The sequence below is a fragment of the Mauremys reevesii genome, linkage group 7 (assembly GCF_016161935.1).
Source record: "Mauremys reevesii isolate NIE-2019 linkage group 7, ASM1616193v1, whole genome shotgun sequence".
Taxonomy (NCBI): Eukaryota; Metazoa; Chordata; order Testudines; family Geoemydidae; genus Mauremys; species Mauremys reevesii.
The window spans coordinates 82394828-82413164 of record NC_052629.1 but is presented as its reverse complement, the minus strand read 5'-3'; the positions used below and the strand labels follow the sequence as shown (position 1 = coordinate 82413164).

Below are 18337 nucleotides of genomic sequence, written 5' to 3'. Positions count from 1 at the left end.
TGTTGCCATGCCAGTACTTAAACAGGACAAACAGACTGTAGGGAAGACCGAACTTTCCTTTCATTTAAGTCAACAAAAGGCCTTTTGGCCTTTCTCTGGGGCTGGGCAGGTGGCTTTGGAAGCCCGTGGCAGTTTATGAACAGAGAAGGATGTAAACCCAGTTTTCTGGCTCTACAGTTTTGAGAGAAGAATGTCCAAGGCTGTATAGGCTGAAACGCCCTCCTGAGCAGAGGCACTGTACAATGTCTGCTGCTAAAACCCTGTTTTAAGGGCTTAAGTGCTCCATAGGCCCTGCATGGACTCTTTCCACTGGGGGAAGTTTTCAAATATATGGTGAAATATCTATGGGTGTATGGCCCAGGAGACAGGGCATTGGACTGGGAATCAGGAGACCTGGGTTCTAATTCCTAGTCCTTGGGCAAGGCACTTCTCCTTTCTGTGCCTCCAGTTCCCTTGAGCCTTGTATGTTTAGAAAGTAAGTTCTTTGGAGCAGGAACTGTCTCCTGCTGTGCATTTGTTCAGCACTCAACACAACCAGGCACTGATCTTGGTTGGGGTCCCTCGGCAGGGCTGGATTAAGGCAGGGGCTTTAGGGGCTCAAAGGGGGCCCCGCAAAAAAAAAAATTGCAGGTAGCAATCTCTGGGCCGCTAAAAGGGGTGCTCAGGCAGGCTGCCTGCATGTTGTGGCCCCACGGTGCTCTCGGAAGTGGCTGGATGCTGGCAAGTCTCTGTGGCCCCTGGCGGAGAATGGGAGGGCGGCTCTGCATGCTGCCCGTGCCCCCAGCACCATCCCCGCAGCTCCCATTGGCCAGGAACCAGCCAATGGGAGCTATGAGGGTGGCACTTACGGGCACAGACAGCAGACGTAGACCTGCTGCCCCCCTCCCTCCAAGGGCTGCAGAGACGTGCTAGCAGCCAGCCACTTCCGGGAGCAATGTGGGGCTATGGCAGGCAGCCTGCACCTCACACCCCCTCCTCCATTCCAAACCCCTGCCCCAGGTCAGAACCCCCTCCTGCACCCAAACTTCCTCCCAAACCCCACACCCGCTCCTGCACCAGATCAGAATCCCCTCCTGCACTCAGACTCCTTCCCAGACCCTGCACCCTCTCCTGCACCCCAATCTCCTGCCCCAGCCCCCTCCTGCACCAAACTCCCTCCCAGGAAAAAGACTTATATTCAAAAGTCTAATAGCCCTGGGCCCCCAGGAGAGTGAATCTGGCCCTGTCCCTCGGCATTACCTTGTTACGAAACACTTCCTGACTACGATGGCTGCTGTGTTACAAGTCTAAGTCATAACACTATGAGACAGCAGCTTTCGTGCCTGAGCTAAACCACTATTGCATTCCACATTAATGGAACAACAGGTGGTTGTTCTCTGAGCCTTCGGTTCCATTCACCTTGGGAAACTCTTTAGTAAACAGTGGACATCTAGTTTTATGTTGTAATATTGACAGACTGGGTTATGCAAACATCCCTGCCCTTATCCTCACCTAATGCTCCTTTTGCTTTTCTTCCTTCCCACATGAGACAAGGAATCATCTTCTGAAGTCTAATTGTTTCAGGCAGCAAAGCACACACCCCAGCAGGCCAACAGTCACTGGCACCGTGCGTGACAAGGAACTGCAAACTGCTGCAGTCAGAGCAAAGGTAAGATTAGCAGAGCGTTTCCAAAGATAAGCACACTAATCTCCGATAATTGGCCTCATTGTGGTGATCAGACCAGGCCTGTCACAGGTGGCACCATATGTGCACCAACTAGATAGTGTGATAGAATTACATATCAGCCCTCTATGGGAGTGGATTCCCACATCATGGCCTCTCACCTAGTTCTGATTTCAGCTAAAACTAACTCTCAAGACATTAGGTCTTGGATTTATGGTTGCTGAAAGTGTCGGATAGAAAACAAAAACACAAGTCAGAGGAGGTAAACACCAGTGAACTGGCTAGGAGCCGCATCTCATCTGAAGACTCCAGTATAGTGCCTGGATGGGACTGATGAACACAAGTAGTGCATCCATGTGCATCGCCTCCTAAAATTACATTCCTAACAACCATCCCATAATTACTTTGGGGTACGCAATGTGGTTTTCCTTCGAAATGGTAGTTATGGGTGTCATCATACTGCCTCTCTGCTCTTCTATTCTTAGTTTCCAGGAAATACTGCCTTCCATAGAAGAAATGTCCGAAAAGCATTTTTATTCTTTGAGTGAGGTGTTGACAGAATAAAACGATCAATAAGATTGCATTGCTTCTGCATCAGATATGCCATGTAATAGATTCAACACATAGGGCCAGATCCCCAGCTGGTGTGACTCAGGGTAGCTCCACTTACATTCTCTGCTGGAGTAGATCTTTGAATTTACTCTATCCGGGGATCCAGCCCCTAGAATTCACGAAGTGACTAGTGACTTTTAGCGTTTCCATTTTTTGGGTGTCCAGCTTGACACACCTTGAAGGGACCCCATTTCAGAGAATGGGCACCTAACACTCTTGAAAGAGAACCAGTCCTTTTGGGACTGCTCATGCAACTGAAGCATTTCCAGGCTGGCCCTAAATGATTAGAGGTCAAAGTAAGTCCCTTTAACGACAGAGCATGGAACAAAAAAGTTAACCCCTCTCCCCAGATCTGTAGTGTAAAGTGCTGTTTGGTATGTGCCTTACTGCTCAGATATGAAATCAGACCCACCCAAGTATTTGAACCCATTGCCTTGTAGCTAGCCTCAGTTAGAGGCTGCAGGCCTGATTCTCAGAGAATAACTTATTTTCAATCAGAGAATGCAGATTCAATCAAAACCAAATCTTTTTGCAGAATTCTAACAGTTTTGAGTAAACTTATCGGGAAAGTTTCAGTTCCAGGATGGAATTTTGATCAAAACCAGAGAGAGGCATCCCAGTTTAGCCAATCGTCTGCTGGGTAGGGCACACATGGGAGATATGGAAAACCCACATTCAAATCCCTGCTCTGAATCAGAAAAACCTGAGCCTCCATACAACCTAGGGAAGACCCTGACCAATGAGCTATTGGCTACTCTGGAGCATCGCGCCCTCTCTCTCTCATCAGAAAAAAAAAAAGATGTCAAAGGTCTCAGTTTTGTCCTGTTGTAGAAAAAGACCTTTTGAAGTCTTTCTGTCCTGTGAAAACAATTTCCCACCAGCTCTAATGCCAAGCACCTACAACTCCAGTGGAAGTCAACAGGAATGGCAGGCGCTCAGCATCTCTGGAAATCAGGCTTCATATGTCCCAATACTCTTGGCAGGTTCTTTTAGTTCCAGTGATGGAGGTTCTTATGAGTTCTGTTCCCCATGCAATATATGGGCTCTGGCCAAGCATTCCTAGTGATGGTGAAGGCATGTGGTCATGGGCTGTTTCATTTACAACCTTTTACTGTAAAGCGAGAGGTGAGCTGGTTTCTGTCTCCCACAGGGGACAGGCAGGTCAGAGGGATTTATATAAGCAAGCTAAGCTGGCACAGAGCCTCTCAAATGCAGTGATAGGAGATATAACCATCATGTAGGTCTACCACATGCTGCAGAATGAAGATTTCCCCTGAACACACCACCTCTCAATGGTCCCTCATTTTCGATCCAAATTTACTTCTGTTTCCCACAAGCTTGCTATTATCCCCATTTTCTTGCTGTGAATTACAGGCATGAGAGATGCCTAACAAGGGTGAGGTTTTAGCAAAAACAAAGTTTGCTACATGGATGATGGCTGGGCAAGCTTCCTAGAATCTGAGGATGCCAGGACCTCTGGTGCTATTTTAGGGGGGATGCAGAGCTAACCCACACCCCTAAAGCCTTCTCTTCCAGTAATTCAACCTTACGTTACAGGAATCCAGCCCTGTTCCTCTAGTTATCAGAAGCCCATGGTAAAGCCTCTGTATTAGCTGTGCATCCTCTCACCCAAGGCTTAGACTGGTATCAGTATTTATCCCTCATTAGAATGATCCCTCTGCCAATTTCCCCACAGGGCTAGATTGAGTTTAGACACAGCCCTGAGTAAGGATACTTAAGCAGCACCATCCCAGAGATATTAATCTGTCAACAGCCTACTTCAGCAGCAAGTTATGACACCTAACACCGCCCCCTGCCCCCCCCCCCCCCCCCCGGCCAACTCTGCTCAGCTGCACTGGCCAGAGATGGAACCAAAGCGATCTTTTTCTCATCCCCCCAATGTCCACTCTCCACCCACTCACCTCCCTCCTTTGCACCTGGACCCATGGTCTAGATGGCCCCTGTAGGGATGCAAGAGGCAGTCCTTACACTCCCCCCACATCCTCTCCTGTGTGGTCATACAGCCCAAGGCCCCATCTAGCCCATATTCTTTATGTTTTTCCACTGTCTGCTCTACTTCGCCCCCCCCCCCCCCCCAACTGTTTCCATTGGGTTGTGAGACAGCAGAGAGGGGGACAATCTTCCCTAAACAGGATGGGAATCCAATAACAATCTAGTGCCAGTGAAGCTTTCTAACCCACTATGTTCAAGTAGGTTTGATGTTATGCAAAAGAAGTGCCTGTCCTGCCCCAAGTCTGAAACAGAATATTAGAGCCTTATAGAATATCAGGGTTGGAAGGGACCTCAGGAGGTCATCTAGTCCAACCCCCTGCTCAAAGCAGGACCAATCCCCAGACAGATTTTTGCCCCAGATCCCTAGATGGCCCCTCAAGGATTGAACTCACAACCTTGGGTTTAATGGGCCAATGCTCAAACTGCTGAGCTATCCCTCCCCCAATATAAATTTTGTTTTACAAGCACATCTGCTTATATCACTTGTCCTGTGAAGGACCCTCACAAGACACTGGCTGTACACATTGCAGTCAGACACATGAGAGAAACAAACGGAAAACCCAGAGAGAATTTTTGAATGGAGACCCACTGATATCAATGGGACTTCATACAGGCATAAGGATCAGCTCACATGGCCCACAGTGAAGGACTGGGACTTAAATCTGATCATCTCTCCATGAACAGAGGCTTTCTGTATTATTTCTAGTCCCTCTCACTTGAAGTCACCGCTCCTGCACTGGATACTGCAGGCACTACGGTGTATACAGGATGCTCTTTCCATCCGAGTACCAGTAACTCAATCATTACCCCCATGGCTTATATTTCCCAATCAAAACAGTCATATCAAGCAAACTTACATTCACCTCTGGCTAACCGAGGCTGGATTGATGGAGAGACATGGCAACTGTTGCAAACAGTAAAAGCCTAATGGGAACAGAGTCTGGAAAAGTCAACACCTCACAAGCCAATACTTTTCTGTGTATAATTTTAAGAGTAGACAAGACAATGCAGGGTTAATGCACAGGCACCCAGAGTTAATGCACATGCACCACGCGATAGAAAACCTCCACAGGGGATATGGTCCCAAGCTTTGTATTCATGGAACTCCCCATTAGAGACAGCAAAAAGTACCAGAGAAAGTGAGATTTGGCCTGATCCAAAACCCCACTTCAGTCAATGTCAAGACTCCCATAGGCTACAGATCAGGCCCATAGTGCTTACTGGCGTCTATGGACATAATTCACCAAAGCACATGCTCAAGTGCCTTGCTGAATCAAGGCCTATCTCAGCACCTAGAACCTGACCCAACACCCGCTGACATTTACAGCAGTCTTTTCAGTGACTCCAGTGGAAGTTGGCATTTTGGAAGATGTCTCATAGATAAACCGGTTCAAATCTTTGTACAACTTTGAATGAAACTGAATATTAGAGTTATAGATGGTCAGTTACATTTTTGTACTCTATTGTTAATTCTAAAAAGACTATAGACAACCAAAACGAATCCCACAGTTACAGAATTAGTTATATATGAAAAGGTTTTTAAATCCTTGCAATTTGATATATTATTTGTATTATAGTAGCATCTTCAGGAGGCAGTCAGGGCCTCATTGTGTAAAACACAGTGTATACTGAGTGAGAGACAGTAGCTGCCTGGAAGAGTTTACAATCTAAAGAGACAAATCCAACAAAGGGTAGGAGAGAGGATGCATTAATATATTTCCTTTTTAATACAATCTTGCTCCCTCCCCTCCCCCCCATTTTACAAATGGAGCTAGTCACAGCAGTCTGTCAACTCCATCACCATAGTGACATCTAGGCATGTTTTGGCCAAGTTCCCCCTCCGCACACTAATACTGAACACAAAATGCTGTCTCTCATAGCATCTCCTGGCACAGTCATGCCCCTGTTTTATAGTAGTGCATCATTCCCCTCCACCTGCCATTCCTCAATAGGAAATGTACTTTTCCAGTATCTGGTAATATATTTTCTAGTTCAGGCCAGAAGAATTTGTATCTGGTCCAGATGATACATACAGGGAAGAAAGTAATCATTTTACAAAAGACAACTCAACTTCAGTCTCATTTTTTCTATATATTTCACTATGTGCTATATTGCAGAACAGGTCAAAAATGAATGGGAAGGGAATTGAAATGTTTCCAGGGCTCATGAGACACCCATTTTTCATTTTTGAAGGTTTGTTGTGAAGTTTTTAATTGAAAATCTTCTTGAAATGCTCCTTTAAGAAAACCCAGGTTTAAGTTAATGAATATTCTTTTTGTAACTGGCTTGATAAGAGGCGGCAAAAAAAGTTATGCCAAAAAAGTAAGTTTTTTGGAGTGGTTTTCAAAAAGGTCATTTTTTGTACAGTATGTGTCAAGCAGCTGTCCTGGACTGTGGCTTAGCTACAGTCCCTCCGTTTGTGGTGATGGGTGAGCTTAGATGTTGATGATGTTTGGCTGTGTGTATGTGTGTTTTCTTTGTGTGCCACCCAGCCCTGTGAAGATAGCTGGCACAGCAGACCTCGAGTGAACCGCCCAGTGATCACAAGATCCGTTAAGGGACAAAGACACCCAACCACGTTTATTGTCAATGAAGCACTGTACTAGTATTCCGCTGACTTTACTGGACCACTAATACATGTATGCCCATAACAAAGGACCAACTCAGTGAATGGCAGATAAAGATATTCCCTCCGAAACACATCTTTATACCCCGATAAAAACAAGTTAGTACTGCCCCTCTGACAGTTAGTTACTGCCCCCTGATGTGGCTAGTTATTACCCATCACCTTGTACATGTTGGTTCCATCAAAACATTTTTATTACATACTATTATCCTGACCTTATCTTTTAGGAGGGGTTAGTATGTTCCTGTTATTTTGGGGGAATATTTTTGTACCATTTTTTGGTACCACTTGATATTGGGATGTGTTTGCCTGAGTACTTTGTGACTAGCATTTCTTAAGAATGTGTATTTTTTGCAATATTAGCCTTGTTCTTTCAAGACTTTGTGAGAAGGTCTTGCCTTATGCCAGGCCTTTGATACAAGGGCTTATGTGGCTTAATGAATGGGGGTGGCAACCTAGTGACAGATGATGTGGAAAAAGCTTAAGTACTTAATGCTTTTTTTGCCTCGGTCCTCACAGACAAGGTCAGCTCCCACACTGCTGTCCTGGGCAACACAGTATGGGGAGGAGGTGAGTAGCCCTCAGTGGTGAAAGAACAGGGTAAAGACTATTTAGAAAAGCTGGACATGCACAAGTCCATGGGTCCAGATCTAATACATCCAAAGGTGCTGAGGGAATTGGCTGATGTGATTGCAGAGCCATTGGCCATTAACTTTGAAAACTGGAGGCGATCGGGAGAGATCCTGGACAATTGGAAAAAGGTAAATATAGTGCCCATCTTTAAAAAAGGAAGAAGGAGAACCTAGGGAACTACAGACTGGTCAGCCTCACCTCAGTCCCTGGAAAAATCATGGAGCAGGTCCTCAAGGAAACCATTTTAAGGCACTTGGAGGAGAGGAAGGTGATCAGGAACAGTCAACATGGATTCACCAAGGGCAAGTCATGCCTGACTAACCTGATTGCCTTCTATGATGAGATAACTGGCTCTGTGGATATGGGGAAAGTGGTGCACATGATATATCTTGACTTTAGCAAAGCTTTTGATATGGTCTCCCAGAGTATTTTTGCCAGCAAGTTAAAGAAGTATGGATTGGATGAATGGTCTATAAGGTGGGTAGAAAGCTGGCTAGATTGTCAGGCTCAACAGGTAGTGATCAATGACTCAATGTCTAGTTGGCAGCAGGTATCAAGTGGAGTGCCCAAGGGTCAGTCCTGGGGCCGGTTTTGTTCAACATCTTTATTAATGATGTGGATGATGGGATATATTGCACTCTCAGCAAGTTTGCAGATGACACTAAACTGGGGGGAGAGGTAGATACACTGTAGGGTAGGGATAGGGTCTAGAGTGATCTAGACAAATTGGAGGATTGGGCCAAAAGAAATCTGATGAGGTTCAACAAGGAGAAAAGTGCAGAGTCCTGCACTTAGGATGGAAAAATCCCATGCACCACTACAGGCTGGGGCCTGACTGGCTAATCAGCAGTTCTGCAGAAAAGGACCTGGGGATTACAGTGGATGAGAAGCTGGATATGAGTCAACAGTGTGCCCTTGTTGCCAAGAAGGCTAATGGCATATTGGGCTGCATTAGTAGGAGCACTGCCAGCAGATCGAGGGAAGTGATTATTCCCCTTTATTCGGCACTGGTGAGGCCACATTTGGAGTACTGCATTCAGTTTTGGGCCCCCCACTACAGAAAAGATGTGGACAAATTGGAGAGGGTCCAACGGAGGGCAACAAAAATTATTAGGGGCTGGAGCACATGACTTACGAGGAGAGGCTAAGGGAATTGGGCGCATTTAGTCTGCAGAAGAGAAGAGTGAGGGGGGATTTGATAGCAGCCTTCAGCTACCTGAAGGGGGGTTCCAAAGAGGATGGAGCTCGGCTGTTCTCAGTGGTGGCAGATGACAGAACAAGGAGCAATGGTCTCAAGTTGCAGTGGGGGAGGTCTAGGTTGGATATTAGGAAACACTTTCACTAGGAGTGTGGTGAAGCACTGGAATGGGTTACATAGGGAGGTGGTGGAATTTCCAGCCTTAGAGGTTGTTTAAGGTCAGGCTTGACAAAGCCCTGACTGGGATGATTTAGTTGGAGTTGGTCATGCTTTGAGCAGGGGGTTGGACTAGATGACCTCCTGAGGTCTCTCCCAACCCTAATCTTCTATGATTTTATGTTTTAGGGCCTTTAGGCTCTCTTCCTACTACAATGGGCAGCCACCCCACCCCACCCCAGAAGCAGCCCGAGAGCAAGGGAGACGGTGCCTTAGACAGAGTTACAGTCTCCTCTTCTCTTCCCCCTAGCACATGGAGGCATATGTGGGGATAGTAACTGTCACTGAGGTTGTACCATTCTGGGGTTGCTCAGTTAGATGGCCAGTGTGCTAGGTGACTGTCCCCTTCCTGCGTGCTTGCTTAGAGTGGAGTTGCAGGAGCACAGCACTGAATTACCCCTGCACGACTAGGCCCAAGGAGCTGGAAAACCTGTGTATGGATATAAAACACCCTTCCACCCCTTACAACCAATACTGCATGGGCACAAAGACCAAGGACAGCCCAGCCTTATGTCTCACCACTAATGTCTTGTTTTGAGGCAATCCCAAAGCTCTGCAGTGCATTTCCCTTGAGAAGCATTACATACCCAGCATCCTTCTGTGGGCTTGCTTAGGCAGAGAGTTAGTGAGCGGCAAGCTGGGACATAAGTCTACAGCATACTAATGTGTATGCCCTAACTGGCTGGGTGGACCCTGCTACCACACACTAAATGCATATTAGGGACCTTTAAGTGCATGGTAGCAAGGTCCACATGGCCATTTATAGTGCAGCAGGCTAGTGCATTTCAGATCAATACCCCTGCTTGCCCTGCACTAACTTTCCAGTTAGACAAGCCCCAGGTGGATGTTAACAGTGTATTATTCCATCAGAATGATACAGATTGCTAGCCAGATTGTTGTGAGTTAGTCTAGATTTGGACTGTGAGCAGGTGGCTTTGCATCTTCTGAAATGAGTTTTACTTTATGGAATAAATGAGGAACTTACCATCCACAAGCTAGAAGACAAACCTGCACAGAAGCCAAGAGACTGCTGCCAGGGGTATCTACAGGGCCGGCTCCAGGCACCAGCTGAGCAAGCTCAGGCTTGGGGCGGCAGATTCTACAGGGCAGCATTCCACCCAATCCTAGGGTGGCACGGCCGCTTTTTTTTTTGTTCACTGCTCTGGCCGCCCTGTAGTGGCCGGCGGCACAGAGGAGGGGAGCGCCCTGCAGCAAACTCAGCAAGGCAGCCCGCATCCTTCCCTCCCCGTCGACCGGAGTAGAGCAGAGCCCTCCCGGCAGGTGGCGCAGTGATCAGGGCCGCGGGGTGAGTGCCCCGCTGAAGCGCTGGCCGCCCCCCTTCTCTCTCCCCCCCCGCTCCCTCCCCCCCCCCATTAGACTGGGTGCGCACTCTGCAGCACAGGGAGTCCGCTAGCTCCGGCTGCCCTGTATGGTTTTTTGTTTTGTTTTTTCCCTGCTTTGCTGGCCACGCAATTGTTCCCCTCTCCCTTTGCCGCTCCAGCCGCGCCGTTTTTGTGTTGTTTCCTCTCCCCCCGCTTAGCTGCTCTGGTGGCCCTGCATTTTTTTTTTTTTTTTTGCTTGGGGCGGCAAAAAAGCCAGAGCCAGCCTTGGGTATCTATACATGTTTTTAAGGGAAAGGATCTGTGCCAGGGGTATCATATGGGAAATATAAATGTAGCCAATATTTTAGCATTAGAGACCAAATCCTTGATCCCTCATTCTACCTCCTTGGCATGGCATCAGCCAATCACTATGTCCAGGGGAAAATGTCTACTGGGTCAGGCCCTGAGACGGCAAACACACGTGAGGAAAAGAATCCTAGGAATAGAGACAAAAGGTGTGATCAGCCTTGTCTTACAGCCAGGAGGGAAGCTGTTTTCCCATTCTGCGAGAATCTAAGGTTTCAAAAGTTTTTGTCCTAATTCAGAACAGGAAAAGTCAATGTCTCAAATATTTTTGTGAACAGAAAATATAAAAAAGTTTTAAATTGGGGTGATCAAATCATTTTGTTTCAATTAAAATCTTGTTTAAAACTTTAAATTAGGTTAAATTTCAAAATAATCATTTAGAATAAAAAACAAGAACTTTTCCCCTTAGAAAATGTCAAAACAGGCCATTGACAATTTCAAAACTTTTCAATTTTTTCTTCAAAATGAGAAGTTTCTGAAAACTATCCCTTTCCTGCAGAGTTCTCTTTTTGCTAGATTTATATCAGAATATTCCTGACCAGCTCTAGCTGGTTTCTGCGTGCCAGAGGTGTTCACCAGAATCAGGCTGCTGCACAGTGTTTCATGCACTTCCACTAATGGCATCATCTCCCCAGGCCACTGGTTACATAGCCAGCTACTGGAAGTGTTAGACTCTTTCTGATCCTTGGCAGGGGGCTGATTGGCCAGAATAAGCAGTAAGCGGGCCCTGTGGGTTTTTATACCACCACACAGATTACAACAAAAACAGTGAAGTTAGGTAGAGTCAGATCCATGATACTCAGCAGAAATAATTACTCCTCTGCTACACATCTGCGGACTCCATGCTGTGCTTTGATCAGCAGCCCTTAGCTATTATGATTAAATGGCCATGGGACTGGCCAAGGAATTTGAAGAACTCATGGAAAAACAAGTTAAGTACTGTTTTTATGTAATAGAAGGGCACCATTAAAGCCCTGAGGTTGCATACTGTATGCCCTGATGTCAAAAATATTTCCTCTCTTCCTGTTCACCCGCCTGAAATGCCTTTTGGAACCATCACGACATTACAGCAAACTTTGCTACAGTCTTTTACTAAACCACCACAGACTTGTCATGTGATAGTCCCATATTTCCAGTCCCATCACTGCAGAACAAGGATATTTTTGTTTGTAAACACAGCAGAGCTGTAACTATCCCCCCAGTGATCTTATAAACATATTTCTATAGCACTGCAAGTGTATTCAGCTCTTTACAAACTCAAATAAGACTCATGCACTGCATAAAAAAAAGCTTGTGATATAAGATGAACCCAGTATTGTCAATCTCATATTCAATAATTGTGACTCAGGTCTCCTCTCCCAAGCCCAAAACCATGACATTTAAGAAAAATTGCCATTCACTTGCCTTTTGGCTTCTGTGCCATCAGAGCACACTCAGGTCACATTTTCAAGCTTTTCTATAACCATGAGCATTAGAAATCTTTTAAAAATGAAAACAGATTCTCACCTAGTCACCTGACTCCAGGAGCCGGAACTTTAAAAAAAACGACACTAGATATTGCAGGACTGCTCATCAAAATTGCAAGAGTGGGCAACAATGTAAACAAGACAGAGACAAGCAAGACAGATCAGGAGAAGAAGGGAGGGGATCACTGATCAGAAGAGAGGGGGATTGCTAGAGGAAATAGGATTAAGGTGGGGGCTTGGCAATTGAGCACAGGGAAGGTGTTCCAGTTGTAGGGGGATCAAGGCATGAACAGGCATATGGGGGAAAAGGAAAACCAAAGGGCCAGATTCCCTAGCTGGTGTAAGTCACTATAGCACAGTGATTTCAGGGGAGCTGTGGTGGTTTCTACCATCTAAGGGTCTGGCCCAGAGACTAGAAACTGAGAGGAGTGGGGAGAGAGTGAAAGGGAATCAATAGAAGGAGTCCAGAGATGTTGTGGGGACAGGATTGTGTCTGGGCTTGCAGGATGAGGCAGAGAAGCTGAAATCTGATGCTAGAAGAAACTAGAAGCCAGTTTAGGGATTGGTCACCTTACCACGAGCCAGCTATAGCATCCCCAGAGATGGAATTGTCACATCCCTGACACTAAACAGTGGGCACAACCGAGTGAACCGAGCAAGGTCAGCGCAGGCTGACTGGAAAACGGGAGGCTGGAATGTGGTATACAAACCAGAACACTGGTGATAGCAGCACCACAGCTGGAAGCAGAAAAAGAGTGTGTAACTCTTTAAACTGAGTTGTCTCCAATAATTACTAAAAAAAATGTCAAAACAACCCCAACTCTGAGTTAAGGTTAGTAAGGACAAGGTAAGGTTACTAAGGACAAACACCCAAACCCACAGAATTTAGGAAATGTAGTAAAAAGCCATACAACGGCCTCCATTAAGGAATTCTACACACCACCACACCACCAACCAGAATGTGGCATCACAGAGGGTCTTCACCTCAAGCATCCCCTTTTGCCAGCTGATGTGGTTCTGCCACAGTACTCTTCTACTGACCTGGCCTTCTGGCCTGGTCACATACAAGGTCAGTCCTCTTCCAGGGTAGCAGAGGTCCACTTAAACAAACAAACAAACTACATCATGCTTTATCCCCTTGGGCCTGACAGGTTTCCCACTACCTCCCCTCCCTGGGGATTCTAGAAGCTTCTCCCAGTGGCCTCCCTATTTCTTATGAGCCCTAACTCAGAACTTCCCACAGGAACCTAAGCTGCTGCCTGCAGCTCCTAACCCAGCTTCCTTCTGACTGTGTTCTTTTAAGCCATTTTATCACAAGACTCAAGCGTTCATTGTCCTAACAGCTGACCCCTCATCCTGCCCTCTCAGGCTGGGCTGCAGTTAATTATGACACAGGAGGGGCTGATTAAACAGGGTTGGGCTAGCCCCAGGCATCCTGGGGCATAAAGGGGCAGGCCATCTTACAGTCTACTACCTTCTCCCACATGCACCCCCAAGCAGTAGCGAAGAACCCTGAGATATGCAGGGCCCACAGGAATTTATAGAGCACAGCATTGCTAACTCCTATGCTTTTATCACAAGTCTCGTGGTGTTTTTTTAAAGCCCTAACTCCTAGAGTCAGGTAATAATGTGGGAATCTCAGGTTACGTTTTTATTTTTTTAAAGGATCTAGCCCTCATGGTTCTGGATTAAAACTTGAAATCATCAATGATAAGGGCTCAGACATCAGAGGGAAAATAGCCCAAAATTTAAGATCTCATGGTATTTTGGGGTCTTTTGATTTTTTGAACAGTTGAGGCTGCTGAAGGAAGATAGATGTGTTTGGACCATAAATAAATTTTATCTTTTCTTGTGTGTCACACTGGGATCATAGGCTCAATTATACCATTGCAAGACAAAGCATTCCACTCTGGCTCTGTTCCATCCGAGCATTTAAGTAGGTGCTTAGCTTTAAGCAGGTGAGTAGTCCCATTGAAATCAACAGGACTTGAGCATGCCCTTAAAGTTAAGCAGGTGCATAAATGGTTTACTGAACAGGGGTGAGGTTGCTCCTGTGACTAAAGTCAAGCACACAGTTAAGTGCCTTGCTGAATGAGGGCCTTAGCCTATAAACCACAATTCACAGAGTAGTTCTTTCAAAAGAAGATCCCCCCAGCACCAGAACCTGCTCTTTTCAAAACTAGAAGATCAAAGCTCTATAATTCCTTCATATTTTAATAGTTCCCTTTCCATCTGTCATACACCAATGAGTCATTGGGAATTAAGCTCTCCTTTGGGGAGTGCCACATCTTAAGCACTTCTGTAGCTTGTAAGCCGCTTGCCATTGTGCAGCTTATCAGTTATTCACTCAGTCTGTGAATGAGCCTCAGCTTCTCATTCATAAACCAGCCCCTATTCCTTGAATAAAAGGGGAGGAGAGAGGCACTTGCTGTGTTTCTGTCATCTCTTTCACACACTGGCCTGTGCTCGCTGAATCAATGGGGACCCCAGGCATCCTCTGGCTTTGTTGTGTTGTGCCAGGGTTTTCCCTATTAAAAGAGAAGGTAGCAACAACCAGCCCCAGCACAACAATGATCTAAAGGCAGAGAAAACCCATCTGCAGATAGAAGCCCCCTTTGTACAGGGAAGAATGCCTGAAAAAAAGCTTTAATAAAATAGACCTATAGAGTTCTTGAACGTTGCCGGTTAACGAGGGAGTGGGCATTGATTTAACAATGGAGAAGGATGCTGTGTTTACATAATGGAGGCAAAGAAAGGAGGATGAAGTAGCAGTCAGAGAGATAAGAGACCTGTGCTCATGAATGAACTCCAGACACAGCCCTGCTGCATAAAGAGAAGCCTCTTACTCGTATGGCATTGTTGTGGCATATCTGCTCCTTGTCTCAGCCAGAACCTAGAAATGTAGATGTAGAAATGTAGATCCTTAGAGGATTAGGAAATACCCAAAGGGTAACAAGATTTGCAAATATGGGTAGAAATTTTTGGAGCCTCATTTTTTTGGGTGGCCAAATTGGCATGCTATAAAAAGGCCCCGTTTGACAGTGCTGTGAAAATCAGGCCCTATTAAAAGGTATTTCAAGTTGGGCACTTGAAATCACTTATGAAAATCTTGGGCACTGTTTGAATTTTAGGTGACAGCTCAGGTCAGATCTTGCTTTATTGGAATGTCATCTGTCCCTGATGTGAACAAAGTTCAGTGGTGACACTATGCCTTCGAGGTAGGGCAGCAAAGTGCCTGAGCTAAGTATGATAAGCGCTTGAATGTCTATTCAGACCAACCCACAAAATGCCAAACCTACTGATGTTTGCCTGTCACTAATTCAAATCAATCACTCAGAATGATGGATGTGGGCAGGTATGTGCCACCACGTACAATTTTTAATTCTGATTCCTGAGGTGCAATGTTTCTTTTGGGAAATGACAGATTTGGTCCATTCTTCTTCAGGCCTTTCGCTGATTATTTATAACAACAATGCTAGTGATCACATTGTGTAAGGACAGGTCTCAGAGTGTAAAATCACTACTGTTAATTCTCTCCTGGTAAGAACACCTATGTGCATCAGCCAAGGCTTTTGTCACCCCTTTCCTCAGGTGGACGGGATAGAGGTACAAGTTACATAGGTCTATTTTTACCGGGCCTTCATGATATATATTCAATGGGTTGTCACTCACTGTAGAAGTCTATAGGATTCATGGACACAGTTAGGTGTTTAAGTGACAGTAGGGTGACTATATGTCCCATTTTGGCAGGGACAGTCCCTTTTTAGAGCCCTGTCCCGGCTGTCCCAACTTTTTTGGCAAAATTGGGATTTGTCCTGTTTGCTCTTGCCAACTGATCATCCAGAGCACCCACGGAGTCAGCACCTATGGGTAGTGCACAGTTGCAGGGCGAGCTATCTCCTCTCTCGTCTCTGATTGCACCCTCTCAGGACTTAGGCCGTATGGCTGTATCTAGCAGCAGTTCTCCTCCTCCTGAACTGGCCACTGGGCTACAGTAACCTGTGTATCAGTCGTGCTCACCTGGCAGGTCTGACAGGATTCGGCGCCTGAGTTACTTCCCTTTGGGAGTCTGTAACCTGTGGTGTACATAGTGACCAAACAGCCTTTTTAAAACAATGTATTGTTTATTTACCAGTAGGAACAAAGAGGAAAGGGGTTTTAAGAACAGTCTGCCTGCACGTCTCTGATCGCAAGCCACACTGTCTTGCCACTGTGATTAAGCAGGCCTAGGTTCTGCAGAGACCCCAGCGGGGTCCCCATGTGTCAGGCTGGCCCTCCTGAACAACTCACCCTTCTTGAGAGGGAGACTCTTTTTAAACCTGTTCAGTCCTTTTGATTCCCCTCCTAGAATTGTTTCAAGTGTTTGCTGAGAAGTGGCTTGTCTTGAGTCATTCTTCCCTTCCTGCTTGTTTTTCCTCTAACAGCCCTCCATTAAACTAAAAAAAAATAAAAAATTTCAGACAGTAAACATCCCAATAAACAGGTCAACATACATTGCTCATAATTAGTACAGAGCAGCTCTGATTCCATCACATATGCTCTTTATTTTATTATGGGAAAGCCAAATTCCTTTTGCCTCAGGATTATTTGATTAATAAGGCAAGTCATATACCTTGTGGAGTCCCTGCCTCCAACACACTTTACAGAACTGATGTACCATCACTTAGAGATTTGAGGTTAGGCACTTCAATAAATGCATACATACATTTGAACCCATAGTTCATTATCATGCATTTGTATTATGGTAGCACTTCGTGGCCCAATGTGCTAGCCTTTCCCGCAGCTCCCATTGGCCGGGAACAGCAAACCACAGCCACTGGGAGCTGCGGGCGACCGTGCCTGCGGATGGTCAATGTAAACAAACTGTTTCACAGCCCACCAGCGGATTACCCTGACAGGCTGCAGGTTGCCTACCACTGTGCTAGGGCCTGTATGAACATAGACACACCCACAGGGCTGAGGGGAAAACAGAGATCCAAGGAGGTGAAGGGATTGGCTGCAGATGACGCGGCCAAGCCAGGAATAGAAACCAGCACCCCTAAGTTCCAGTCCAGTGCACTGTTCTCTGGACCATGTTGCCTCACAAGAAATTACACCTCCAAAGAGGGAGGCTGGTTTTCAACATCTGGCCTTTCGTTGTCAATGGAAAAAGCAGCCCCTCTTTACTGTGTGTCCTGGAGAAACATGTACAACATTTTGAACCATCCTGTGGTTTTCTGAAATAAAAAAAAAGAAATATTTGATCTACAGTGGGCTGGCCAGTTTCCCCTGTGAAGAATAGCTGGTGGTCTGAGCAGATTGTTATCCTCAGGGTGTGAAGGCAGAGATTCAGGGTTCTGTGAGTCATTAAGCAAACAGCTTGCGAGATAGCCCAGGAGGATGAGACAAGGATGGATACTTTATGAATTATTGTCCTTCTTTCATTCCTTGAGCAAGATTCCAGTCACCTGCTGGAGCCTTGCAGATGCCGACTAATAGCGAAGGGAGTAGGAGGGGATTGGGGGGGGAAGGGCAAGGATCCCTGAAATTAACTCAGCAGGGAATGTCTCACCACAATGCATTATTATGTAAATGTAGTGCTGGCAAAAAGTATCAAACTGACAACTGTGACATGACTCAAGTCCAGTATCCTCCCACACCACTTCCCACCAGACATTCCAAACCTGCGGAAAAAACGCAGAAATTGGGCTTGTTTTTGGCTTACATAAGAACATAAGAATGGCCGTACCGGGTCAGACCAAAGGTCCATCTAGCCCAGTATCTGTCTACCGACAGTGGCCAATGCCAGGTACCCCAGAGGGAGTGAACATAACAGGCAATGATCAAGTGATCTCTCTCCTGCCATCCATCTCCATTCTCTGACGAACAGAGGCTAGGGACACCATTCCTTACCCATCCTGGCTAATAGCCATTTATGGACTTCACCACCATGAATTTATCCAGTTCTCTTTTAAACATTGTTATAGTCCTAGCCTTCACAACCTCCTCAGGTAAGGAGTTCCACAAGTTGACTGTGCGCTGCGTGAAGAAGAACTTCCTTTTATTTGTTTTAAACCTATTGCCTATTAATTTCATTTGGTGACCCCTAGTTCTTGTATTATGGGACTAAGTAAATAACTTTTCCTTATCCACTTTCTCAACATCACTCATGATTTTACATACCTCTATCATATCCCCCCTTAGTCTCCTCTTTTCCAAGCTGAAAAGACCTGGCCTCTTTAA

General features: G+C 45.9%; 1 long non-coding RNA gene across 1 annotated transcript in view; it reads right to left on the bottom strand.

The window, feature by feature from the left end:
- Nucleotides 1–16252: 16252 nt before the first annotated feature.
- LOC120409033 overlaps nt 16253–18337 on the bottom strand; it is a 65698-nt gene continuing 63613 nt past the window's right edge. Inside the window, exon 3 of the long non-coding RNA XR_005601063.1 lies at nt 16253–16551. This is a non-coding gene — a long non-coding RNA (uncharacterized LOC120409033). The remainder of the gene's footprint in view (nt 16552–18337) is intronic.